Source organism: Chenopodium album, chromosome 22, assembly GCF_948465745.1.
Source record: "Chenopodium album chromosome 22, dcCheAlbu1.1, whole genome shotgun sequence".
Taxonomy (NCBI): Eukaryota; Viridiplantae; Streptophyta; class Magnoliopsida; order Caryophyllales; family Amaranthaceae; genus Chenopodium; species Chenopodium album.
The window spans coordinates 27,939,725-27,962,382 of record NC_137855.1 but is presented as its reverse complement, the minus strand read 5'-3'; the positions used below and the strand labels follow the sequence as shown (position 1 = coordinate 27,962,382).

The window sequence follows — 22,658 nt, the reverse complement described above, 5'->3', positions numbered from 1 at the left end:
CCGCCGTTTTCTTTTGAGGATAGAAACGGGACAAGAAAGCTTTAGTGACATCATCCCAAGTTCTCAACGAATTGGGCTTCACCTCTTTGTCTAGCCATTCCAAAGACCTTCCTATGAGGGAGAAAGGAAACAACTTAAGGCGGATGAATTCTTGAGACACTCCATTAACCTTGATCGTGTTGCAATATTTTTCAAACTCCTTAAGATGGTTCAATGGGCTCTCGTTCTTTGCCCCACTATATTGTCTCCTCTCAATTAGGGTGATCATTGCCGGCCGAATTTCAAAGTCGTTTGCCGGTGTTGTAGGTGGAGCTATGCCGCTCTCGAACCTATATGCACCGGGTACTCCCAATTCTTTCAAGGCAACTCTTGGTTGTTCTCCCATGACTTGCTCTTGTTCAATCTCTTCTTCGCTTGAGGAACTATAATCCAAAGTCTTGTTTGCTACTCTCCTCCTTGAGAGAGTTCTTTCAATCTCCGGATCAAAGGGAACAAATGAGTGATCTCGGGACCTATGCATACAAAACTCAAAGAAAATATAAGTAGCCTAAAGTGTAAAGTCTTTTTGTATTTTGCAAATGAAATGAAATAGACTCAACAACAACATGCACTCAAAGCACCATTCCCCGGCAACGGCGCCATTTTGATGGGAAGGAGAACGGTAGGTCGTTGGGCTACCACCCCACCCAATTAAACAAAATTTGTAACTTAACAAACCCCTATTTAGTGTAGTGGTAAGTCAAGGTCGAACCCAAAAGGAATGGAGGTCAAATGCACGAAGCCTAAGTTAAGCTATTCCGAAATCAAGTAAAAGGGGTTTTATGAAGGAAACTAGAGCTAGAGCTAAATGATGCAAGAACTTATATGAAAGCAATCTAAAGACACTAGGGCAATGGATCCACATGTAATTGTAATGGAAAATGATAATTTGGGAGGTCAAACCGACTAAGTCAAGTGATATGAAAGAAGATCATCATGTATCCAAAAGAGCATACCAAGATGGTTCACCTAGAGGTCTAACTAGCGTCAACTACGCTAAACACTACCTAGGGAACGTCACAAAGCACCTCAATCGTGAAATTGCAAGTTACTAATCAATGGTCCGTATCATAGCAAGCTCACAATGCAATCTAGTGCAATAATCAAAGATGGCTAAACCTCAATCAATCACACACATGCACATGAATTGTCAACCAAATTTAATCATATCATCAACTCCATCAATTATCCCCAAATTACTCTAATCCATTATTCAAACATGCTTCACCATTTCCCTAGCTAGAAAACTACTCACTAGCCATAGCAATCAAGATCTAAACTACAACAATCATCAATTTCATCATCAACATAATTGAAATAAAAGATTCAACCAACAATCAATCAAAATCAATCAAAATTTGATTAAACTACAATCAATCATCAATAACATGGAAAACAAATGAAATCAACTAGAATCAAACTTGTATTGAAATCAAGAAGAAGATCCTTACAAAACTTTGATCTAAAGATCAAATACAATGAGGAATTCATGAGCAATCACCAAAAATCATGAGTTTCTCCCTCTAAAGTTCTTGAGTTTCTCTCTCTAAAATTCTCTCAAAACTAACTCTCCTTAAAAATCAATCTAAAAAACTTCCTCCTATAAATAGGTAGAAATAACTATATATACAAAGAGGAGGTCGGTATTGAGGCCCAAAAATAGACCCTCGTAGGTGCGGGCGCTCGGAGGAGGGAGAATGGTATGCACGGGGCATACCCAGATTGGTGCGCCCGCACGCACCAGGTGTGCGGCCGCACCCGACCAATGTGCGGCCGCACACCACCTTGGTGCGCCCGCACATATCTGGGTCTTTCCCCCTTCTTCTCTTCGTCCTAGCTCAAGCGATGCACACGTCCTAGATGATGATGATGGAGGACAAAGTAGGCAGAAACTTTCTTGAATTTCTTGAAAAGTATAAGCCATGAAGAAGGCATATACAAAGCCTTGAAGCTTGCCTCTTGGATCCACCCTTGACTTGAAGCTTCTTGCACCATCTTTAGGCCTGAAAACAATGAAAGCTCATAGAGAGGAAGCTCGGGAATTCTTGGACAATCAATTACCACCTACAAATAAATGATAAAAAGCAAGTAAAAGAGAAAAATAACAAGTAAACTAGAAAAAGCATGAAATAGAGAAACTAACTATAAAAAGCATAAAATGAAGAAAACAAGGATAAAACTAAGGAAAACTAAAGAAAAGAGAGATAAAATGAAATAGAAATCATCCAAAAAGGAACCAAATGAGTGCCATAAATGTCACCCATCAAGAGTTAGTATGAGGTCACTCATGCCGACTCATTTTACGCAGTGTAGTCTTCTTAGCTAAACCTAGCTTGAAGGAATAGTTCAGCAGGAGCTATCCCCTACAAGTACGATTAGGGTTTTGAACATTCTGCCGCAGCAGGTGTTACGCGCATCTGGATGAGTTGCGCGCGACATCCTAGCGCAAGTGATTTGACTACGCTGCCTTGGGCAGCGCAACTGAATGTCTTGCACGCGGCATTATGGTAAGATTCGATATTATATTTTTACAAAATTTTAAATCTTCCGTGAGCGCATCTCTAGCTGTTGCGCTGGGTGTCGCGCGATCAGTTGCGCGTGCCAGACCAGTGCGAATGATTGAGATGCGCGCGTATTTTCTGCGGCAGCATTAATTTTTAACCTAGGCGCTTCTAAATCCGGCATTATTGGGTTTTAAGCACGGGCTTAAGCTAATTATGATCGGTTTTAATTAATTAGACCTTATTTACATTTGTTTTTGGGTTATGCTAGTCTTTTTCTGTCTTTGCGATTTAACCAGTCATCCATAAGCATTCTTTACTTTGATATAACACAAAGATGGTTTTATTTATCGTTATTGCACTTCCTTTCGGGACAGGGGGCCAAAAGTAGATGTCTGCAACTCTTAATAAACTGACCAATGACTAAGAGGACTTTGCTTAATTAATTAATTAATAAATTAATTAATTTGGATTACAAATTCTAATTACACTTAACTTAGCAAGACTTTAGTCGTACCTGAAAGGAATGGTGTCCTTCGAACAAGTGTATTATTCTGATAGCGGGTTCAAAATTATTAGAAAGCTAATATATTCAGTAAGGTCAAGTGATCGGAATGCCTGGGTGGAGACCGCTTCCGATCAGTTTTATTAATACAATTAATATTACTGCTTAATCTTGACTGAACCCTTCGGGTCACACCCAAGCAAATATATGCGAACCAACTCGACGAATTAATTCGGAAGAAATTATTCGTCGCCTGAGTGTTAAATATTTAGACGTCGGTAATTCGAGCTTAGAGCGTCGAAACCGATCGTCGGAAGTCGAGTCTAAAATGATAAAAGACGAGACGCGCAAAATAATAACTTATTATGTTCTTGATAAATGGTTGTACTTTGCACTTATATTTATAGTACTCTAAGTCAAATAATATTGTTTCCATGATTGGTAAAGGAAATCCTTGAGAATAGTTCTCAAGTACAGGAAAAGCATTTCTAAAATACAATTCATAATGACTTTTGTAACTAAGTCCGAAAGGACGGTAGGACATCATGTATTCAAAATACTAGGTAGTTTTGACAAAACATGAGGTATTGAGTTGCAAACTCAAGATTGTCAATGTTTGACAACCAACGTATCTTTTCGCATCATACATAATTGAGTAGGACTCATTGATGTAGTAATTCGAGTAAGAATTAATGGAAAAAGATGGAACTTTGTTTTACGGCGCACTAGGTGCTTGATTATGCCTAGCAAAGTATAAGAGTCAAAGTACTTAAAGAAATGATTCTTAAAGTAAGATTACACTACTACAAAAAGTAGAATAAGAAACGCAATATACAAAACGGTTAGCTTAGATAAGCGTTCTCTAGGACAAAATAGAACGGTTTTCTATGACAACCGTTTTATATATGAAAGAATATAGAACGGTTCACTAGCCTAACCGTTCTCTATCCTTTTTCTCAAAAAAAATATAATTTAAATTAATTAAATTAAAAAGATAGAAAACGGTTTTACTTACAACCGTTGTGTATAGTATGACACCTAATTATTAAAAACTACCCTGATGGTTGCCAACTGCCCTTATATCATTCCTATCATTTAATCCCTAATTATAACCTAAAGAAAAACTTAAACTCTCTCTCTTGTTTCCATTGCTATTGCCGCTTCTGCCATTTTTTATCACTAATGGTTTGTCCTCATATTAATTTCCCTCATGATAATTTTCTACCATTGTTTGATTACAAATTTTTGATCTTATTCCCATCCTCTGCTTCTTCATATTTCCCCTAATTTCTTCTTATTTTTTTGTTCCTTTTTTTCCCCTTTTCGAACTTCCAATCTATTCGAGGTGTGTGTTTTCCCTATTGTCTATGTTTTTTTTTCATTGGATCTTCGATCAATTGTGTCCTATTTTTGGAATTTATTTTGCAAATTTGTATGTTTGTTGTGCAGATTGTTTAGATCTTGAGTTTTGTATCCAGATTAAAACTCTAGGTTTCGGATTTGGGTTGCATATCAAAATTTAATTTTTGTTTTTGTTACATATGCAGCTATGCTTCAAGCAAGATCTAGTTTAAACTACGATTTGGGATTATGAGGACTTTAATTTGGTTACGCATTCATGATATAGATCTAATTACTCCGTATCATCCGATTGAGGTAATTTCTTCATTTATAATTGTATTTTTTCCTTCAAATTAAGAACTTAGATTTTGTAGTAGTTTTTCCTTTTCTTTTTTTATGTTGGAATTTTTTTTTATTCAAAGATAAGAATGTGCACTTATAAACTTCGTATTATGTTTGTTTTGTAGATTTACAACTGTCAAAGAAAGGGAGAAGATAAGAAAGTAGACAATTGTGAACGAAGAATGACAATTTTTTTTGTTTCATTGTTCCTCTTGATATGTTTTTTGTACTACTCTTCTTTTAATGTTGTTAGTTATGTTCATGCTAAATTTGTTGTAATTGGTTTTTTTTTTATATATAAATATTCATTTTACGTTTTAAAGTTCAAATTCGACTGTATATCTTTATTAATTTTTTTCCTTATTAATACTGTAAGAAATTATACGGTATTTGTACGTATAATAATTTTTATTTTTTTTTATTTTAAAAAGGAGGATTAGAGAACTGTTATCTGACCTGACCGTCCTCTTTAGTAATGTAATATAGAACGGTCAAGCATACTAACCGTTCTTTATTCCTTCTTTATTTTCTTATTTTAATAAGGGAATAGAGAACTGTTGTGTCTAATAACCGTTCTCTATAGTTGAGTATATAGAACGCCTACATGAACCGTTCTATATACTGTACACATCGTTTAGCAGAAGAACGCTCCTAAGGCGTTCTATAAAGCCTATTTTAACGGTTCTATAAACCCTTTTTTGTAGTAGTGTTATGAGATATTGTGTGATAAGAAATATAGGAAAGAAGGAACGAAGAAAAGGAATTAGATTTCATTTCAACTCATGAGTTCATGTTATTGTAGTTTACTTAACAATTCGTTATCTTCACAAGTATCGGATACTGCTTGAGTGTTCCACTATCATAGTGACCTCAAACTATTGAAGTTAAGCTAAGTTATTGACTTACAAGCTTAGAATGAAGCAAGAAGAGCTACATCAGTTATAAGGTCGTATGTTTTGTTTAAAGACCTTATAAGCCAAAGGCTGGAACAAGTAATGGTTATTATGTTCCATAATCAGCAATTGATCCATTTACACACGGAAAGACTCACATTCAAAGTAATGAGCAATAGTTGCGAGATTTATTTGAATGGGATGGTTATCCAAGCGTCGAGTTAAGAATGCTTGATTATAAACAAACATTACTCTAACATGATAAACTCACTAAGTTCAAGTCATGGGCTTGATTTGCGTTCCAAACATCATTAGCAATGTCACATCGACAAGAACGTACTCAAGGCTCTATTAGATAGGCTCTTGATAGTTGCTCGAATTGGAATCGTTCTAAGACAAGAAAGTCTTACTTGTTGAAACCGACAAAGCAGAGAGCTATTGTTCTCGGTATAGACAATTGACTCCGAAGGCTAAAGAGGATTCAATTACTTCAACGTTTCACAAAGAATTTGAAAGGATATGGCTATATTCATCAAATGTGATCAAACTTGACTTGAGTAGCTCAAGAGTCCAGTGAAGTACAGAATCGACTTGGCAAGATATCAAAACGTTTAGATTAGATCGAGCGATGTTTGCTTGAGCCAAGCGTGACTATCTCAAAGTTATGAATGGAAATTTTCATAAATAACTCCACAAATAACATGGTGTGTCTTCACGGAGACCTCGGTGTCATTTGAAAATGACTCGAACGATGATGGTTCACAACCCTTCCTATAAAGTTCTTAAAGATTTGCACAAATGACTAATGTTACACTAAACAAAATGTCGAAGCTAAGAAAGGACGCCATATTTAGTTATGGATAGAAATAACTTCTAAAAGTCTTTTCAAGTATATGTCTAAGGCTCTTAGTCTCAGTGGGAGTTCACTAGCTTAGTGGGAGCAAAGTGGCTCAGTGGGAGCTAGGTGACACAGTGGGAGCTGAATGGCTCAATAAAGACTAAGATAGCTCAAGTGGGAGCTAACTGTTTGTTTTCACAACGAACTTTTACCCAAAGAAAATATACATGTCTCTTTGTAAGCATTCAAGTGAGACTACGGGCATTACCTCCACATCCTAATTGAGAACATAATGTTTGTTGCTCTAAGTGGTGTCTTTCTAGAAAGTAACACGTTTCCAAAACGACTAGTGGGAGGAAAATGAACTCGATGACCATCGAGCTTAGCAACAAACTAGAACTGAGAATCTCGGAAGACCTTAAAGGACTTCATGAGAATGTTTGATCAAGAATACTCAAAAGGACTTTACAAGTGCCTTAAAAGAGAATTCATTACTCACAAAACATTAAAGATGTTGGAGTAAGATCAACATAATAAAAGGGCTTTGAAAGCGCCTTAAAACTCAGTGTTTGATGCAATTGCCCCGTATAGGTATAGAATTCGCCAAAGGCTTGGATTGAATCCTATAAATTTTCTATTAAGTTAGAAACAAACCTAAGACTTACAAGCATACTATTTACTATTAGATAGTAAAGGAATAATGTCTTGTAAGATAGCTACGACAAATCCAAATTCCGAATATTGGTTAAAGGCCATGAAAATCCGAAATAGACTCCATGTTTGAAACTTGATTAATTTGCATGAAAGGTGAAAGACCCATCGATTGCAAATAAGTTTTCAAGGAGAAAACTAAAAAATGTGGAAATGTATATGCATACATAGCTAGAATGGTTGTAAAGGATATAATTAATTTCAAGGAATTGATTTTGATAAAATCCAATTCACCAATCGGAATACTCAAGTCTTTTCGTGATTGATTTAGTAAAATTGCGCATATGAAATATGGCAAAATAGATACCAAAACCACCTTCCCAAAATGGAATTTCGGAAGTGACTATGAAATAGTCTAAGGGGTTTGAAAATCTAAATAATGCTAGATTTGAAAGCAAGCACATGGAATCCGTCATGGGATTAAAGGAAGCATTGCATGAAGGAATTGGAACGTGTTTTCTCATAAAGTTAATAAGAGGATTGACTTGTGGAGAAACATAGAAATTATGATGAACAAGAAGTTTAGTGGGAGCAAAAGTAATGGTCCAACAAGATGTTTACGAACTCTATTGTGAAACAACTATCAAATGCTAAATGCTTAGATTTGAAAGTATTTTCAACAATGGACCGAGCTAAAGACGATACTTAGTACATGTTGGGAATTAAGTTCTATGGTATAGACTTAATTAAATGTTTAAATGAGTATAAGGAATTTACCATGTGAAACATGAAGGACTTTTGAAAGGCTTTCGACCCATATGTATAAAGCTAAGTAAATGTTTGACCTATGTATAATCTAGGCTAAGTACTAAGTTAAACGAGAAAGACTCTAGTAAGAGACTTTCAATCATATCATATAGCGAACAATTTGGCAAGACTCAGTGTAACTGTATGAGCTAAAGGTCACATGGATGGAATAAAATTGAGAATCATTCTAGAATTAAATCCATCATGTAAGGCTATGATATGGAATCGTCAGATGACTTACATGCTTAGAGCATGTGAAGTACGTATATAATACCAATCGACATTAATCTAAGTATTAGATCATTAGATTATAGTCAAGAACATCCAAAGAACTTAGATAAGTAGTTGGATGAGTTCTTGACGCATGGAAACAAATATAACTTAAGTTTTGATGTTGCAAGCACAAACCTTAACAAGGATTAGATCCTTAGCAAGGAAGCCATTTATAAGCACGAGGCAAGAAGTGTCGTGGCTTGAGAATGGTAACATGGATGTGCATCCATGTATAATGTGCGGGAATTTAAGGAAAATTTCCATGCTCACCAGTGATTAGGGTATCCCAAATCGTTGTGAGTCTCTTAGAGTGAAACCCAAGCAAGGCATCATCAGGGAGTCTACTAAAATATATGTTGAGAATATTGTTGCCTTAAAGGTAATAATAAGGAAAGATGTTAAATGGAAAAGTTCGTTGTTGAACATTAATGATTGTAGGTTGTCAAGTAGAAGGTCTCAAATCATGAAAATGAGTGGGAGCCATTGCTTGGACAATAAATCCTGAATCACATGTAATCCATTAACACTCTCAAAATTTTATCATCTTATTATGGAAATGGTGGATAATGAAGATGCTAAGGTTTGCAAAGTCATTTTAACTAAACCTTTGCAATAAGTGAACGACAACATTCATAATTGCATGAAAGAAATCAAGCATATCAAATATATATGGGTGTGATTTCTATGAATGTTTTATGAAGAGTATTACTCTTAAAACATTTGGGAAAAACCATTTATCATAAGATGAAACATTATGAAGTTTCATAGTGGAATAAAATAATTCTAAATATTCCACAAAACTATTTAATTGTGGTTTAGAATTAAATAATGAGTCCATTTGATTTTAATAAATATTCAAAATATGGTATCAAGTCAATGGCTTGGATAAAGAAACACCTATTAAGTGAATGTTGAATATTTTAATCGAAAATTATCCCTAATCAAGGTCGTATTTTGTGGACGAATAATGACCATCAGAGATTAGTGTGTAGTATGATTTGTAGCACCGTTTCTTGTGCTATGAGGATACAAATCATTTGCACAGGTATTGGTTTAGAACCATACTGGACAGACCTATGAGGATGCTTTAAGAGATTAAAAATCGTCATAAGTATTTTCTCATTATTACTATCGGAACTCTTTTCCTTTGACCATGAGTAGTGGGAGATCTCTTGTTTGAGTACTGGTCCGTTTTGGTATCCGCCAAACGTCTGCCGTAATTGGGGATTATAAAGACGGATATCGGGCGGGTGAGTCCTCTTAGTAAGAGAAGCTACATTACAAGACTGGAAATGTCCCCCTACTAACAATAGGGAACATGTCTTGTTGTTTACAAGGCCTCTTGAAGAGCGAGACTGTGAAAAATGCATGGCCGTGCTCAGATGGATTTTAGAAATCATCTGCTTATTGACAGTCAAACTCGGATTTTGAGAAACACTTCTGGACGTAACAGAGATGACTAGTAATCTTACTCTGTAGTTCATGAAGAGACATGAAGAGACATAGGATAAGGGCTATACAATAAATGCACACTTGTCCGGAAGGACAAGTAGGAGATTGAAAGGAATGGTGTCCTTCAAACAAGTGTATTATTCTGATAGCGGGTTCAGAATTATTAGAAAGCTAAAATATTCAGTAAGGTCAAGTGATCGGAATTCCTGGGTGGAGGCCGCTTCCGATTAGTAATATTAATATAATTAGTATTACAGCTTAATCTTGACTGAACCCTTCGGGTCACACCCAAGCAAATATATGCGAACCAACTCGACGAATTAATTCAGAAGAAATTAATTCGTCGCCTGAGTGTTAAATATTTAGACGTCGGTAATTCGAGCTTAGAGCGTCGAAACCGATCGTCGGAAGTCGAGTCTAAAATGATAAAAGACGAGACGCGCAAAATAATAATAAATCGACCATATTCCCGAAAAAACCCTTAGCATCGGAGTGCCCCGAGCATCCGAATGCTAGGGGCAAGACGAGCTAGCACACCGTGCTAGCAGCCTCGGCCAGCCGCAGCTAGGCACAGCTGCAGCCGCGCCGTGCCACGGCAGCAGCCGCAACCGCACCAAACCGCAGCAGCAGCAGGTGCGGGCTGGGCTCGGGCCAGGTGCGGGCTGGCTGCGGGCTAAGTGCGGGCTGTTGCGGGCCGGGCTCGGGCTTGGCTCGGGTCTTGACTCGGGCCATAAATAAGTGGAAGCTTGGAATATGGGAGTAAGTGGGAGAGGACATGTGGCACAAGGAGAGTATTGAGTGGGGAGCAAGTATGGTCCCCTACTCTCCATGTGGTCCTCACCAACCCATCTCACATGGTGGTGGCACTTGTAGATTTATTATTAGTTTGCAATTTAATTTAATTTAGCTTTAAATTTATTTGTGGAATTTCATGATCCCACATTGATGGGATAGAAATTCCCACTCATACTTCCCTCTATAAATACCAACCTTGGGATTTGGAGTAAAGTGCTTGAGTGGGAGTTAAAAAGAGCATTCCATAATTTTTGGGAAAACTCTTAAACTCACATAACACTCGGGTTTGGGTCGGACCTTGCTAACCCCAAGGTAGTAGACCTTAAAGTTGTGTTCGCCCATTTGTGGGTGGATACCGTTGGAGGTGCGGCGCTTGACGTGCTAGCTTTCAAGTAAGAGCCCCGGGTTTTGGGCGAAGCTCGCTTCAAGGGTAAGATTCGTTATCTCTTCTTTGTGAATATTTATTTATGCTTTGTGATTTTAATTATTGCGAGTGGTTCCTCGGGAAGGGGTTGTTTCCGCGGTGAGTCGGACTCACCAAACCCTAACAGTACCTTTACGAGAAAATCCCAAAAACAAGTTAAAACTGACGTTCCAGTTTCAACGAATAAACTTTAACTTATGACGCAAAGTGCTAGTGCTCATCGCCACACAATAGAAATATCGCGTAGCAATGGTACTAACGCAACGCGACAGTTGCATTGTTGTGCGATGGTTCGGTTCCTTTTCGGGTCTTCCCGCCGAGTATAATTTGCTTAATTAACTAATAGCCGAGGCCATAATTTGCTCTTTGATCAAGTCTAGTCACATACTCCCATGGTCATAACACGAGTCTTAAGCATTTCACTTTCACTCATTAGTCAAATTAAATGCACACACTTTTTATATATGTCACCATGACCATGTCTAAAGTCTTATGTGCTTGTTTTCCGTCATTTTTAGAGGTGTAAGTCAGATATTATCCTCCCAACATGAACCATGTTGCTTGAACCTTGAATTCCATACTTGATTCCCAAAATAAGCACCCATTTTTTTGCTTTTTTAAAAAACAATTAAAAGACAAAGTTAATTCGAGTCAACTCATTAAAAGAGTCAATGGTTTAATATTACAGTGCTTGGTCAAGGAGAGAAGGGCGCCTAATCAAGGATAAGACCTTTGTTCAAGTTCTACATTTTGAAAAGCCAGTTCGTCCAAGAAGACAATTCAGAATAATGGCCACTCAGGAAGAATTTGAGAAGCTTCAAGAAACTGTCAATGGACTTACCAAGATGTTTAAGGGGCTTGCTACTCAAGTCCATGATCCTAGCAAGCAAGTAACATTCGATACCATCAAGCGCGTAGGAGAAAGCTTGAGTCAACTGTCTAATGACTACAAGTTTCATGGGATTAGATCTCAAGGAGTCACAGTAGACAAAGAACTTCTTCCACAAAAGTTCAACGCCAATGACATCTCTAAGTTCAAGCTAACTTACAATCCTTATTTTCACTTAAGGGCATTCAAGACAATTATGGAAATTAAGGAAATTAATAGGAGAATGTTCCCATCACTTTTCCCACTTTCTCTTAAAATAGTGTGTCAACAATGGTTATTCTCTTTATACAAAGAAAAGATTATTGTTAGAGATTCTATAACAAACACCTTTATTGATAGATACAAGCATAACATTAAGTGGAAACTGATCACCGAGATCTAGAAATGTTAAAACAAAATTAAAATGAAGGATTTACTGCTTTCTACAACAAGTGGAAGGAAACTTCCGCTAGAATGATTGAAGCCCCTACTGAAAGGGAATATGTAAGAATGTTCATTAAGAACCTTCAAGATAAGTACTAATAGCATTTAAAATATCAAAACAATTTGAATACTTTCAAAGCTGTCTATAATATATGCATTGACATTGAAGATGATCTTGCAAAGCAGAAAGCTGCGTACAATAACAGTACGAGCTGAAAAGGTAAGAAGAACGACAATCTTTTTTCTTCCAAAGCCACCCATTCCAATAACATTAGCACCTTAAACTTAAATGAAGTCCTCGTCATGAATAATCAAGGCCAAAGGAAACCATTTAGGAAAAATTTTACTCTTATTGAAATGAGCTATGACACTGCCTTTGACCGTCTTCATGCCAAAGGACTCATTACGCCTATTGCACCTATGTATGATTCGTCGGTTGAGAGGAGGACGGCTAATTGAAATCCAAATGTACAATGCAAATATCACCAAAGTAGGGGCCATGCTACCAAGAGTTGTTGGAAGAAAAAAGAAGATATTCAAAACTTGATTGATAACAACAAACGCCTATTACCCCCTGCTAGCAAGAAACCAAGCATCAACAATGCTCCACTTTAAGATTCCCTAACAATTTTTGACGAAGATGATCTCATAGATCCATCACTCCTCATTAAGCCAATAGAAGATATTCATGCCATTGAAGTAGAGGAAGAAACCTTCTTTGATGCCATGAACGACTTCGAGGAAGAAGCTTCCCCTTTAGCTATCAATAAAATAGCTGCCACTAGAGAAGAAGTGAACACTGTTATGAAGAGATTAAATGAAATAATGGATACGCTTGAAATCTTCTGTAAGCAAGCAGAAGAAGCCGAAAGAAAGCATACCTTTGAAAGAGTGAAGTCTACTTCTTCCTCAAAACTCGTTTTAAGCAAGCCATTTATTTTGAAAGTGGTTACACCACCAAGAAAGAGTGACAAAGTCTACACGCCTATTGGTGTCTTTTATGAAAGAATGCTCAAAATGCTCTTCGAGTTGTTTTATCATGATCCGGATGAAACTCTTAGGGAAGCATGGGAAAAGTTTAAGGATTTGTTTAGAGCATGTCCTCATCATGAATTCAACCATAATTTGCTCATGAGATTCTTTTATGATGGCTAAGAGACAATGTCAAGGACCAATCTAGATGCAGGTGTCGGTGGCCAATTGATTAAGATCCCTTAAAGCCAAGTTGAAGCTACAATTGAAGAAGTGGCTACTAGCTATTCTTGGGGAGGTCAAAGAAAGTCCCAAGGAAAGCAAGGAGATCTATATGAGTTGGAGAAATTCGGCGAACTTAAGGACATAGTTGAGCTAGCTCTTAAATGAAGGTCTTTCCAAGTTGAACTCAAGTGTTGGTATGGTTCAAAACCTTCAAAAATCATTGATTTCCCATGTGCTAGTTGTGCTGGGATGGATCATGATGCATCTTATTTTAGAGAGTTCAATCCCAAGCATGGTGAGGCTTTGACTATGAGGGGAGAAGAGTTTGTAACCCAACGTCAATCCCAACAACTTCAACAACCTCCAAGGCAAGAAAACTCCTATCCCCAAGATGGACCTCTCTTTAATAATCCACCAACCCAAAAAATTTTCCTACCCTTCAAACCAAATAGAGAACTCTCAAGATCAAAATCATGACCTATATCCTCAAGCGTATGAAGAAAAATCCCCACCCGACCACACACAAACTTGAATTCTTCAACAACCTCAAATCATCACTCAACAAATCCATGAGATTAAATCTCACAATGAAGTTGTTGATTCCCAATAGCCAAAATTTCTTCTCTCCACTCAACCATAAACTCCCTTTACAATCATCTACTAACCCTTCATACACATATCAACCCGATACTTTCAATGAGGACAAGGTTGTAGAGGATATGGTTGCGAAAAAGGTTCAAAAACAAAGTGAGGAGCCATTTTATTGTAGTGAACCAAACGGGTTTGAAGGCTCGGTTCCCTTTCCTTGTAGGCTAGTTGAGAACGTTGTTTTGAAAAGCCCTTTGGCGGTGAGAGTATGTAGAGTTGATGTGGTCGATGGTGTGATGGCTAACGTGACCAAACCAAGAAAATCTTGAGGTGGCATGTGATTAAGGTTAAGAGTGGTGTTGACAAGGAAATTAAGGAAAAGGATAAAATGAGATAAATTATTGCAAAATAAGCCAGAAAACTACTAAATAAACACCCTAAAAATGACATAAAAGTCACATATCAAACTCCCCCTTGGTTAGGTGACAATGAGGTATGATGACTTCCTTGATGTTCCCTCTTGGTTTGAAGGCTCTCTTGAGGAAGGTGAGGGTTCCCTTCTTAATGTTGAGGATTCTAAGCTTGATCCACCATGTAGAAGGAAAATAAAGAAGATAGAAAAGAGAAGAAGAAACAACAAGAAGAAGAGAGAGAGAAAAGATGAGCCACCATTGGCTCTTGATTAATTTCCTCCTTTCCCTTGTGGTGATATGAGACCTCAAGGAGTGCTTTTACTCAAACTTCGGGGAATTTATGATTCCATCCTCAAGTTGATTAAGGTGATGTTCTTTAATCCACCTTGAATGAGGTGAAGGGTCAAGTTAGAGACCATAAACAAGCGCTTCCCAAGAGGCAACCTGGAGGATTTCTAACCCTTTTTTTCCCCTTCCTTTCTTTTTCTTTATGGTTTCTTTCTTTGTTCTCTTTTAATGATTTATTTTGTGTCTTTTCTTGCCTTGTAGGTTGCTTTTTGGAAGCTTGGAGCGGAGTGACATTTGGTGAACTATATTTTATGCTCCTTTAATCTTTTAAGCCAACCTCCCGGTGAGACCTTTCTTATTTTCACTCTTTTGCTTTTTCTTTGAGTGCTTAGTTTAGGATTAGTTTAGGAAGAAGTTGTATGTTTCGAGGTTGTTTGCATTGCTTCCATGAAACCTGGGATCGTTGATGTTGTTATCGAACGATCATTTGTTTGACGATTCGGATTTATTTGGATTTTATGCCTCGTTTGTGAACCTTTTAGATTTCTTCCTCTCTCTTTTGTTTTGTTTTCCTTTTTGTGTGACAAACATGACTATGGCAAGATGAAATTAATTTGTTTTGGAATTTGCTCATGCATTTGAATTTGATTGCTTTGATGATGTGCCAAAGAATGCTTTTCTTCCTAATTGATGATGGATTACACGGTTTGAGAGTGCTTGTGGTTGAGTTTGACAAATTTTAGGCTAAGGTAGCCGGGTTAAGAAATTTTGAGGACGTTTGAACCCTTAGTTCATGGGAAAGTGGTAAGATAGTGTTACTCTCTATAGTGGATAAGAAGCTCTTTAATAGGTATTTGCTTACTTCCCATCCGTTACGAGGTTTAAATTGTTCAAGCATTCATCAATCTTGTTAAGCAGCGTTTAGGATCCTTGACTATGCATATCTTAATCCCTATGTTGTCCTCTAGCTCCAAAGATCGTGACCAAGCAACTTTAAGGGAGGAAAAGGGCGCTCTTTTCTCATTTTTCTGTATCTTCTTTTTGTTTTGTTACATATTTTGTTTTTATTTTGCATTTGCTCCTCTTGCTACACCTTTGAGCCTATTCCCTTTCTTGATTATGAGCCACATTACAAGTCTTATAACCCTTCGTTTCCTTAACCCTTAGTTTTGCGAAGCATTTTGGTTTAAGAGTTTGTTTTGTGTTTTAATGAAAATGGGAAAGTATTATGCTCTTTGGACCAAGACAGAAAGTAAATTGTTTATATTGTGTATAATAAAGCAAATGCATTCAAGAAAAATTCGTCCATAGTAAAAAAAAAGGCAAGGACACCCAATAAGAGTTTTTTTTTTTTAAAAAAAAAGGAAAAAGGAAAAAAATTTATTTAGTTGGGTTCGTTTTCGTCCCTCGTTTAAGCATTGAGGAAAATGCTTCATTCAAGCTTGGGGGGAGCGTTACTTTATTTTTGTATATATTGTGTATTGGTATGGAATAAGCTTGGGGGAGATGGCATTATTGGTATTTTTGTTTGATGTTTGGTGACTTCTTGAGTTTGTTTTTGATGTTTGATCACCCTTTTGCTTCAATTAGGAAATATCACAAAAATTTTCAAATTTTTGCCCTGCCTTGACCCTTAGCCTTACGTTACAACCCTAGTAAAGACCCTTAGACTTTAGAGGGGTGAGGTCAAAGACCGGTGGAGGGAGATAGACTTCAACCCTATGGAGAGAATATGCATAGTTGAGATGTCTGATGAGTGACATTTATGGCACTCATTTGATATCTTTTTGGATGAATTTCATTTCATTTTATTACTCTTTTCTTTAGTTTTCCTTAGTTTTATTCTTAATTTCTTCATTTTATGCTTTTCATAGTTAGTGTCTCTATTTTGTGCATTTTATAGTTTATTTGTTGTTTTTCCCTTTTATTTGCTTTTTCTCTCTTATTTGTTGGTTATGATCGATTGTCCAAGAATTCCCGAGCTTCATTTTCATGTTTTTTCATCGATTTTGATGTCTTATGCTTGTGCAAAGAGTTTCAAGTCAAGGGGGATCCGAACAGCATGCTTCAAGACCTTGGTTGGGCACTTTTCATGCCTTGTGTTTATTCAAAATTCCAAGGAAAGTTGCTGCCTACCTTGTCCTCCATGACCATCATCAAAGGTGTCCGCACGTCATGAGCTAGGACGAAGAGAAGAGAGGAGGCTTGCCTAGTTTGGTGCCGGCGCACGCGAGGAGTGTGCGGCCGCACATATGTCGAGTGCGGCCGCAAATCAGGTGCGTGCGGGCACACCTGTGTGGGTGTTTCCCGTGCACGCTTCTCTCTCTCCTACGAGCGGCCGCACCGGCGTGGGTCTATTTTTGGACGTCAATCCTAGCTTCCCCTTTGTATATATAATTATCTCCTTCCATTTTTAGGGGGATAAGGAGATCTTCATTAGGTAGAATTAGATTAGATTAGATCCTAGAGAGAGAAAAACACTTGTTCTTAGCTTTTTAGAGAGAGAAAATGTGGTTTTGATGGTTGATGATTGAAGATTGCTACATTTGATATAATTTCTATCAAGTTTGTAAGGATTCTTTACTCTTTAATGCAATTTAATGTTTGATTTCATTAGTATTGTTGTTTGATTTGGTTGATTAATAGTTTGATTGATTTGGATTGAATTTGTTGATTTCAATTTATGAATTTGGGTATGATGATTAGTTTAGCTTTGATCTTGATGTTTTTCATGGATTGTGAGTAGTTTTATTGCTAGGGTAGTGGTGAAGCATGTATTGATGATGAATTGAGATTAATTTGGGGAAATTGATTGAGTTGATAATGTGATTAAATTGGTTGACTGATTTTGTGCATGTGTGTGCTTGATTAGGCTTGATCACCCTTATTATTTACACTAGATTGCATTGTGAGTTCACATTGATACGGACCATTGATTTGTGGCTTACATTTACTCGATTGAGATATCTTGTGTCGTTTCCTAGTAGTGTTTGATGTAGTTGGCGCTAATTAGACCTCTAGGAGAATAGCATGATGTGCTCTTTTGGTTACAATTTTGATTTTCCCTCACATTGCTTGACTTGATTGATTGACCTCCCAAATTGACTGAACTTCATTGTTGATGCATGTGGATCCATTCCCCTAGTTTCTTTACATTTGATTTAGTACAAGTTTACTACATTGTACTGTTTAGCCTAGTCTTAGTTCCTACCATAAACCCCTCACTTGACTTCGGAATAGCTTGACACTAGGCAATATACATTCAATTTCCATTCCTTTGGGTTCGACCTCGACTTACCACTACACTTCCATAGGGGTTTGTTGAGTTATAAATATTGTTTGATTGGGTGGGGAGGTAGCCCAACGACCTACCGTTTCCGCGCCCATCAAAATGGCGCCGTTGCCGGGGAATGGTGTCTTGAGTGCATATTGTTGTTGAGTCTATTCCACTTTATTTGCAAAATACAAAAAGATTTTACACTTTAGGCTACACTTGTAGCCGTGCTACTAATATTTTCTTTGAGTTTTGTATGCATAGATCCCAAGTCATGGGAGAAAATATTGCAACACAATCAAGGTCAATGGAGTTTCTCAAGAGTTTATCCGCCTTAAGTTGTTCCCTTTCTCTCTCATAGGAAGATCTTTGGATTGGCTAGACAAAGAGGTAAAGCCCAATTCATTGAAAACTTGGGATGATGTCACAAAAGCTTTCTTGTTCCATTTCTACCTTCAAAAGAAGACGGCGGATGCAAGAGCTTTAATTCAAGGGTTCAAGCAAAAGCCAAATGAAAGTCTCTATGAAGCATGGGAAAGATTTAAGGATTATCAAAGAGAGTTTCCACACCATGGGATTCCTACCTATCAAATCATACATATCTTCTATGGTGGGTTGAGTTCTCATGGGAGAGCAAGTTTGGATGCCGGAGCCGGAGGCCCAATCATGAACAAAACGGAAGAAGAAGTGGTTGATGCAAGTGATGAAGTGGTTCGTCATTACATGAATTGGCAAGAAGTGGAGAGAGAGCCAATAAGCAAGGGTTGCTCAATCGAACAACTTAGTGCCATCAATGATTTGACTACTTTAATTGCGGATTTAGGGAAAGAAGTTCTGTCACTCAAAGAAAAGCTTGAGAAACCACCTTCCCAAGCTCGAATTCTTCCCTCCCAAATTAAGGGGAGAAGTACATTTTCTCACCCCAACTCTAATCTTTCTTCTTGTTGCATGATTAAACAATGTTGGCCTTGTGAATTATGTGGAATGAATGATCATGATGCTTCAATGTGCTCAAAGAAATTATACAACAACGGAAAAGGAATTCTTGGCAATTGTTCATTCTTTTGAGAAATTCCGTTGTTATTTGTTGGGTTCTAAGACTATAGTTTTCACCGATCATGCGTCTTTGAAGTATCTCTTTGGGAAAAAGGAATCCAAACCGAGGTTGATTCGTTGGGTTCTTGAGCTTCAATCTTTTGATCTTGAGATCCGGGATAAAAAAGGTGCGGAAAATGTTGTTGCGGATCATTTGTCTAGACTTGAGGATTTTCAAGTTCAAGATGATGGGTCCCCTATAGACGATCGGATGTTGGATGATTCGTTATATGTTATCAATGTGAAGGAGCTCCCTCGGTTTGCCGATTTGGTGAATTTTCTTGCTTGTGGGGAGTTCCCTCCTTCTTTTTTCAACAATCAAAGGAGGAAGCTCAAGAGAGAAGCTAGGCACTATGTTTGGGATGAGCCAATCTTGTATAAAAGAGGTGTGGATGGATTGTTGCGCCGGTGTGTGCCAAATGAGGAAATACCAAATGTCTTGAAGATGTGCCACTCGGATCCTAGTGGTGGTCATATGGGTTTTTCAAGAACGGCCTCTAAGGTGCTTCGATGTGGATTATGGTGGCCCAACCTCTTTAAGAATGCTTGGGAATACGTCAAAAGTTGTGACCAATGCCAAAGGACCGGGAATATTTCAAGAAGGAATGAGATGCCCCAACAACCAATTCTTTTGGGGTATAGATTTCATGGGTCCTTTTCCATCTTCTTATGGGAATCAATATATTCTTGTTGTCGTTGATTATGTGTCAAAGTGGGTTGAAGCCATTGCTTCTCCAACTAATGACCATAAAGTGGTGATGAAGTTGTTCAAAAAGATTATATTCCCAAGGATTGGCATTCCCAAGGCGGTTATAAGTGATAATGGCTCCCATTTTGTGCACTATGCTTTCCGGAAAATGTTGAAGAAGCATGGAGGGAACCAAAGATTTGGTCTTCCTTATCACCCTCAAACCAATGGGCAAGTTGAGGTATCCAATCGTCAAATTAAGTTGATTCTTGAGAAGACGGTTGCAAGGAGTAGGAAAGATTGCGCAAACAAGCTTGATGATGCCTTGTGGGCATATAGAACGGCTTTCAAGACTCCTATAGGTACCACTCCTTATTGCTTGGTTTATGAGAAGTCTTGTCATCTTCCGGTTGAGCTTGAGCACCGCACTCATTGGGCAATTAAGAAGATCAATTTTGATTTGGCTAGTGTGGGTGAGCAACGTTTGTTGGATTTGCATGAGTTGGAAGACCATCGGTGATGAGTGACATTTATGGCACTCATTTGGTTCCTTTTTGGATGATTTCTATTTCATTTTATCTCTCTTTTCTTTAGTTTTCCTTAGTTTTATTCTTGTTTTCTTCATTTTATGCTTTTTGTAGTTAGTTTCTCTATTTCATGCTTTTTCTAGTCTACTTGTTATTTTTCTTTTTTACTTGCTTTTTATCATTTATTTGTAGGTGGTAATTGATTGTCCAAGAATTCCCGAGCTTCCTCTCTATGAGCTTTCATTGTTTTCATGCCTAGAGATGGTGCAAGAAGCTTCAAGTCAAGGGTGGATCCAAGAGGCAAGCTTTAAGGCTTTGTATATGCCTTCTTCATGGCTTATACTTTTCAAGAAATTCAAGGAAGTTTCTGCCTACTTTGTCCTCCATCATCATCATCTAGGACGTGTGCACCGCTTGAGCTAGGACGAAGAAAAGAAGGGGGAAAGACCCAGATTTGTGCGGGCGCACCAAGGTGGTGTGCGGCCGCACATTGGTCGGGTGCGGCCGCACACCTGGTGCGTGCGGGCGCACCAATCTGGGTCTGCCCTGTGCGCACCATTCTCCCTCCTCCGAGCGCCCGCACCTACGAGGGTCTATTTTTGGGCGTCAATACCGACCTCGTCTTTGTATATATAGTTATTTTTACCTATTTTTAGTAAGAAGTTTTTAGATTGAATTTGATAGTTAGTTTTGGGAGAATTTTAGAGAGAGAAACTCAAGAACTTTAGAGAAAGAAACTCATGATTTTTGGTGATTGCTCAAGAATTCCTCATTGTATTTGATCTTTAGATCAAACTTTTGTAAGGATCTTCTTCTTGATTTCAATACAAGTTTGATTCAAGTTGATTTCATTTGTTTTCCATGTTATTGATGATTGATTGTAGTTTAATTGAATTTTGATTGATTTTGATTGATTGTTGGTTTAATCTTTGATTTCAATTATGTTGATGATGAAATTGATGATTGTTGTAGTTTTGATCTTGATTCCTATGGCTAGTGAGTAGTTTCCTAGCTAGGGAAATGGTGAAGCATGTTTGAATAATGGATTAGAGTAATTTGGGGATAATTGATGGAGTTGATGATATGATTAAATTTGGTTGATAATTCATGTGCATGTGTGTGATTAATTGAGGTTTGGCCATCTTTGATTATTGCACTAGATTGCATTGTGAGCTTGCTATGATACGGACCATTGATTAGTAACTTGCAATTTCACGATTGAGGTGCTTTGTGACGTTCCCTAGGTAGTGTTTAGCGTAGTTGACGCTAGTTAGACCTCTAGGTGAACCATCTTGGTATGCTCTTTTGGATACATGATGATCTTCCTTCATATCACTTGACTTAGTCAGTTTTACCTCCCAAATTACCATTTTCCATTACAATTACATGTGGATCCATTGCCCTAGTGTCTTTAGATTGATTTCATATAAGTTCTTGCATCATTTAGCTCTATCTCTAGTTTCCTTCATAAACCCCTTTTACTTGACTTCGAAATAGCTTGACTTAGGCATTGTGCATTTGACCTCCATTCCTTTGGGTTCGACCTTGACTTACCACTACACTAAATAGGGGTTTGTTAAGTTACAAATTTTGTTTGATTGGGTGGGGTGGTAGCGCAACGACCTACCGTTCTCCTTCCCATCAAAATGGCGCCGTTGCCGGGGAATGGTGCTTTGAGTGCATGTTGTTGTTAAGTCTATTTCATATCATTTGCAAAATACAAAAAGATTTTACATTTAGGGCTACACTTGTAGCCGTGTTACTTATATTTTCTTTGAGTTTTGTATGCATAGGTCCCGAGATCGCTCATTTGTTCCCTTTGATCCGGAGATTGAAAGAACTCTCTCAAGGAGGAGAATAGCAAACAAGACTTTGGATTATAGTTCCTCAACCGAAGAAGATCGAGTTTGAACAAGAGCAAGTCATGGGAGAACAACCAAGAGTTGCCTTGAAAGAATTGGGAGTACCCGGTGCATATAGGTTCGAGAGCGGCATAGCTCCACCTACAACACCGGCAAACGACTTTGAAATTCGGCCGGCAATGATCACCCTAATGGAGAGGAGACAATATAGTGGGGCAAAGAATGAGAGCCCATTGAACCATCTTAAGGAGTTTGAAAAATATTGCAACACTATCAATGTCAATGGAGTTTCTCAAGAGTTTATCCGCCTTAAGTTGTTCCCTTTCTCTCTCATAGGAAGATCTTTGGAATGGCTAGACAAAGAAGTGAAGCCCAATTCCTTGAAGACATGGGATGATGTCAAAAAATCTTTCTTGTCCCGTTTCTAACCACCAAAGAAGACGGCGGAGGCTAGAGCCTTAATCCAAAGTTTTAAGCAATTGCCTAGAGAGAATCTCTATGAAGCATGGGAGAGGTACAAGGACTACCAAAGGGAATGCCCTCACCACGGAAT

The 22,658-nt window shown here is 37.8% G+C and overlaps 3 non-coding genes across 3 annotated transcripts; all 3 read right to left on the bottom strand.

Moving 5' to 3' along the window:
• Window positions 1–13,181: 13,181 nt before the first annotated feature.
• LOC145606411 (small nucleolar RNA R71) lies at window positions 13,182–13,288 on the bottom strand. Its single transcript, XR_014105292.1, has one exon. It is a non-coding gene; the product is annotated as a small nucleolar RNA R71 (small nucleolar RNA).
• A 5,117-nt stretch (window positions 13,289–18,405) lies between these two features.
• Window positions 18,406–18,511, bottom strand: LOC145606384 (small nucleolar RNA R71). Its single transcript, XR_014105275.1, has one exon. It is a non-coding gene; the product is annotated as a small nucleolar RNA R71 (small nucleolar RNA).
• Window positions 18,512–22,552: 4,041 nt separating this feature from the next.
• Window positions 22,553–22,658, bottom strand: LOC145606422 (small nucleolar RNA R71). The gene has a single exon (XR_014105301.1). It is a non-coding gene; the product is annotated as a small nucleolar RNA R71 (small nucleolar RNA).